Genomic DNA, 6,000 nt, shown 5'->3' with positions numbered 1-6,000 from the left:
CTTCTGTTCTCCAGGCCAGCCCAGACTAGTTTAGGGAGCACTCCCCATAACTTCTGAATTTTCAAACGATTGAGGCTGAGTGTTGAAATCCTTCCATGGCAGCCCTACTCCGTTTTATTTTTTTTTATTGTGGGTCAGCATATTCATAATTTCCCAGATGTAGCTGGGCCTCTCCAACCTGAGATGACTCAAGTTTTTGCCATATAAAGAAGGTTTGAGATTATTGATTTGGTTTTCACTTTCTTAAAGGCCATGAAGGCCATATCTACTCTTGTATACAAAGAGAAATCATTGAGTATTTTGTTGAATGCCTTAAATTCACACATGACATATCTGTCTTTTTCTCCCAGTCCGGTATATACTGAGATACTCAGTCTCATTTGTGATCCCAGCTATGTACATGTTCCCTCCTCTGGAACCGGAATCCATTTGTGTCTAAAAATCCTTTGTGATCCCTGTTCAATTCTCATTCATTCACCACAAGAGGTCCACTCAATGTCTAAAAGGATTCTTGGGCTGTCTACCAGTCAGTTCTTGTCCTTATCAGTTGACCATCCCATCTTCTCTCCAACATTTCCTTTACCCCTATTATTCTCGTTATCCCATTTTTTAAAAAAACCTTTACTTTCTGTTTTAGTAATAATTCCCAAAGGTGAGGCAATTGGGAGAAGTGACTTGCCCAAGGTCACACAGGAAGTGTCTGAGTAAGGATACTCCTAACTCCAGGAGTGGCACTCTATCTAGCTGTCCCTGAATTTGTTTTTAATATTTTTACTGGCTATAAAAAGGAGTGGTGTGATACAGCTTAAAGACCACTGACTCTGATGTCAGAGAACCTGGATTCAAATCCTCTCTTTGATTCATACTACCAGTCACTTAATCTTCTTGGAAACCCAGTTCTCCTACCTATAAAATGAGGAGTCTGGGCTAGTCAGTCTTCAAAACTCCTTATACTTCTAGATCCATGATGTGGTGATTTAGAAGTCATAGGTATGCTACTGACTTCAGGTGAAAATGATTAAGCCAGTGGTTCAAGGCAAAGAAAAGTAAACTATTGTTTGGGAATTTATTGTACTGAATAAACATAACAGGGAAATGCAGAATCATGAAGATGAAGGACTTCTCAAATTCCAGGTAGAGAGTCTAAACAGGAATGCATGTAATTCAGTTCATGGAGCACTTATTAAATACTTACTATTTGCCAGACACAGGAATTGACTTGCAGTATCATTGGTAGAGGGAGTTGCCTCTATCAGTGCAGACTGCCACTTTCTCTGCAATTCAGAGTCTCATTGGGGGCCCTGAATGGTTGAATAATGATAATTACTCTCACCTGTGGCTCCAAGAAGCCCTTGTGTGTGCGCAGGGGGTTATACCCTGCTAAAAACTCATCTCAGCAGGCAGGCTAGATTCAGTTGAGGGTAACTAACAAGCCTCCAACTTGTCAGTGACTTGGAGATGTCTACCCCAAGGATGTGAAGACTTCCACACAGAGAAGGGGCAGATGAGAACAATTTGTTCCAATAGCTACTAAGGCAACTGAAGGTGCTGTGGAGCACTTAGAGCTTGGGCAGAGCCCAGGTAATCTCTAATCCGTCATCCTGACTTCTGTTTTGCCATTGGAATTTACATTTTCTGATAATAGTTAAGTCCTTCACAGTTGATCGTCATACACTGTTGTTACTGTGTACAATGTTCTCCTGGTTCTGCTCACTTCACTTTGTGTCACATCATAGAAATCTTAACAGGTTTTTTTTTTAAATGCTTCTCTTGTGTGTCCTTTCTTATGGCACAATAACATTCCATTATAATCATATACCAGAACCCACTAAGCCACTCGCCAATTGATAGACATCCATTTGATAAATGGTCAAGAGATATGAATTGATAATTTTTGGATGAACAAATCGAAGCTAAATGTAAATATATGAAGAAATGTTCTAGTTATTGATTAGAGAAAGTCAAATCAAAACAACTCTGAGATATCATCTCACATCTATTAGATGGACTAACATAATAAAAGGGCAAAATGACAAATATTGGAGGGGATGTGGAAAAATAGGGAAGCTAATACATTGTTGGTGAAACTGTGAATTGATTTAATCATTTTGAAGAACAACCTGGAATTATACTAAAGAGTACAAAACTATGTATACCTTTTAACCCAGTAATACCAATATTAGATTTATTTCCTAAGGTGAGGAAAAGGAAAAGAAACTATATGCTCTAAAATATTTTAACAGTTCTATTTGTGGTCCTCCTGGACTTTGATGACTCTGGAAGAGAGAATGAGGCTGATGAATTAGTACCACTCTACCTCACTTAAACCCCTTGATATCATCAGAAAAAAAGGAAAATAAAAGCCTTATAACAAATTAGCATAGTCAATTAAAATCAATTCCTGCACTGGCTATATAAAAAAACACATGGCTCATTTTGTACCCTGAGTCCCTAAGGTCACTGTCAGGAAGTAGGCTGCATGCTTCATTATCAGTCTTCTGGAGTGATGGTTGGTCATTGCTTTGATGAGAGTCAGGAGATGTTCTTTCCAGATGCAAGATGTTTTTTTCCACTATATAAAATGACAGCAGGGAATTCTGCTCTGGAAAATCCGTCTGGTCCTGCGACCTGACAGGCACCGCTCAAGGGTTGTTAGACGAGATTCTTTGACTCCAAATTCTCATCTGTACAAAAGAGGTCTTACTAAGCTCTGTTTGCTGCTCATTCTCAAGGTCAAGAGGATGTAGGAAATCAAGCTTTTTATTGTTCCTTAGGACTTTGAAGATTAAAAGTGCCTGTTAAAGACAAGAGATTATGGAGAAAATGAATAGGTTTCACAAAGTTACTAGATTTTTACTCTCTCTCCATTCATAATACCATTTGTTAAAATCAATTGATGACCTACTAATGCACTATTCTCTCCAGTTCCCCCCAAAGTTCTGCCCTGTTCTTAGGAGGGAGCAAGATCTTAGAACTAGAAAATGGAGGCAATGGGAAAGGAAAAGGTTTGAGTTGAAGGCGAGTTTGTTAATTATAGAATGGGCATCATTGGGAGCAGTGGGTACGTGGAGGGGGACATTTAGGGGAATTGGGAGAATGAGAAGTGGGCAAAGGAAAGGGGGTTGTGATCGTGACAGTGGCAGGGATAGTGTGAGAAGCATTGGAACAGGGAGAGTTTGAGGGGCTGAGAGTGTGCTGACCATTTGGGAAGGAGTCCAGGTAGCTGGTGAAAGGTCCTTTGAGGAAGGCAGGTGATTATACTGTTCAAGACCCTGCCTTTAAATTCAGCCTTATGACGTGTGTCCTGTGAGGTACAGGAAGCCCACCTAGAAGCTGTGAGGATCACTGAAAAGGATGGCCTGGGGGAGATTGGATAAAGGGCAAGAGCTGGCAGTTTGAGGTGAATGGCGTGACCAATGTCTCCAGAGCAGAGGCAGGTCAGTGTCCTGAATCAGGGCTTGTCCAGGGCTTCCTGGAAAGGCTCAGAAGCAAAGGGACCACAAGGAAGACCGATCCCTAGATCTGTGGTATTATATAGGGCTTCCTGAAAAGGCTCTGAAGCTCTTCCTAACTGGGTGACCCAGGGAAAGTCACTTAACCCCAACTGCCCATCCCTTACCACTCTTCTGCCTTGCCACCAATTCTCAGTACTGAGTCTAAGACAAGCTAAAGGTTTGTTTATTTTTTTTTAAGGCTCTGAATCAAAAAGGCTTCATTGGGACTGATGTGCAATTTGTTGGGAGCTCTCTTGACTTCATCAACCTCATCTGTAAAATGGGGGAATTGGACTAGACAGCTTCTAAGAATCCCCCTCGATTATCCCAAATTCCTTTGACCACTAAATTTATGATTCTACGATTCCACTTGCTGTCACCTCTTCTTGGGCAGTGTGGTGATCATCGCCTTTCCCTTTATTGCTACAAGTTGGTGAGGCCTCCCCTTCCCTCCCCTTTTCCATAGCAAACATTGATTTTCCCTTTCCCTTGATGGAGACTTACTTGAAGGGAGCCCTTTTATATTGTCAGTGGTAATTTTTGTAAGGCTCTGCCATCTGGTTCCTGAACCATTTCATTTGATGTGCAATCAGCTCCTTCCAATGGGTTCCCTTCTTCCCGCAGCCTCTGTTACAGGTGGGGGTGATGATGATACCCACTGCTGGTTCCTATTAAAATGGTGGGGCCGTGACACTGCTCTGTTCCCTCTGTACAGCAGGGTGTCTGCTTCCCAGCTGTTTACAATATGAAGGGAAAAGAGTGCACAGAAAGTATTTCACAGAAACTCCAGGTAGTCAGCAACTAAAATGGCTCAACTCAGTGGGGACAGATTGCCACCTGGGCAGCACCTTCAGAGAGCTGGAAAGGTCATTTGGTGCTTGTGAAATTCCCTCTCTGTCATTCCGAGAGCCACTAACTCATACGTCAGGGCAGAGATCAACGTTTGGAAAGCGAATCCAAGCCAACACGTTGCCTCTAGAAAGGGAATGCCAGTGGATTGTGCCATCGTTCCACTTCCCAGGTGGAAAATGCGCTGCTCTCACCAACCATCTCCTATATGTATCGATTTCCATTTAGAAAGCAAGTTCCCTGGAGACAAGGACTCTCACGTTTTTCTTTGTATGTCTAGCTGTTCCATGCAGCGGTTCTCAGTTTGTAGCAATGAGAATACATAATGCATTTCAGATATTTACATTCCGAATCATAACTAGCAACATTACAGTTTTGAAGTAGCCACCAAAATCATTTTTTGGTGTGGGGTCACTGCAACATGAGGAACTGTATTGTGGGGTCACGGCATTAGAAAGGTGGAGAACCACTGCTAGAGCTCGACACGTAATCATGAAGAAAAAATGCATTCAAGTAAGAAATGAATACATGGAAGACTTGAAAGCAGAACTCAGAGATGGGATCAGGTAACACTGGAGGAAGCCCACACAAATAATTACTATTAGACTTGAGTCATTTTAGGTCTGAACTTTCATGCCCTTCAAAACAGACAAGAATCAAGTCCCATGATTCTTCAAAAACATTTTTTTAAAAAAAATTTAAAACCCTTAATTTCCATCTTGGAATCAATACTGTGTTAGGGTTAGGGTTATACAATACTGTCTATTGACTCCAAGGCAGAAGAGTGGTAAGGGCTAGGCATGTGGGGTTAAATGACTTGCCCAGGGTCACACAGCTAGGAAGTGTCCAAGTCCAGATTTAAACCTAGGACCTCCAGTCTCTAGACCTGAGCCACCCAGCTGCCCCCAAGTCCTATGATTCTTGTTGCTATCTCTAAGGGACAATGTGGCATAGAATATGGAGTCAAGAAGATCTGGGTACCAACCCATTGAGCCGTATGATCATGGGCCAATTTCTTTATCTCTTTTTGCCTCAGTTTTCTCACCTGCAAAATGAGGAGAGTGGAGAGTGGTACTTTTTGACTTCTTAGGTCTCTTCTGTTTCTCCATCTTTGATTCTGTGAACTTATTGCTTCATTGCAGCAAACTTTGATCCCTTCATTTCAGTGATTGAATGTGTCCAGGTGAGGTTCCAGGGTGCAGATTGTCTTTTCAGATGATCAGGAAAAAGTCAAGAATATTAATACCTTATGGGAGTTATTTATTTACAGAGAACCTGAAGTCTGAATGCTTGACTACCACAAGTTTTATATTTGCTTTGGATCCCAGATCAGTAATTGGCAAAGGACCCTGGAAGTCATCCGGTCTAATTCCCTCATTTTATGGATGAGGGAAATGATTTGCTCAAGGTCACCAAGATAGGAAGCATCCGAGATGGGATTTGAACTCTGGTCTTTTGACTCTAGAACAACATTTTAGGTAAGTATGTCCTTGGTGTGTTATTTGAAGGATTCTGCCCTATTGCTGCTGCTGTCTTCACCTTCATCCTAGCCATTTCCCACCTTCCCATCTCTGTGAGCTGTTAGCAAATCTACACACTTTCTTTGGCTACTGCTCCCTTACATAGGCTGTCTCCCTATTGGAAGGTCAGCTTTTGG

At 41.8% G+C, this 6,000-nt stretch overlaps 1 long non-coding RNA gene across 1 annotated transcript; it reads right to left on the bottom strand.

The window, feature by feature from the left end:
• Positions 1–532: 532 nt before the first annotated feature.
• LOC103102605 (uncharacterized) lies at positions 533–5,544 on the bottom strand. Its single transcript, XR_472439.2, has 3 exons — positions 5,389–5,544; positions 3,999–4,228; positions 533–2,795 (listed from the first exon to the last, which is right to left on the bottom strand). It is a non-coding gene; the product is annotated as an uncharacterized LOC103102605 (long non-coding RNA).
• Positions 5,545–6,000: the final 456 nt, after the last annotated feature.

The sequence above is a fragment of the Monodelphis domestica genome, chromosome 5, assembly GCF_027887165.1.
Source record: "Monodelphis domestica isolate mMonDom1 chromosome 5, mMonDom1.pri, whole genome shotgun sequence".
NCBI classification, from domain to species: domain Eukaryota; kingdom Metazoa; phylum Chordata; class Mammalia; order Didelphimorphia; family Didelphidae; genus Monodelphis; species Monodelphis domestica.
This window is presented reverse-complemented; position numbering and strand designations above follow the sequence as displayed.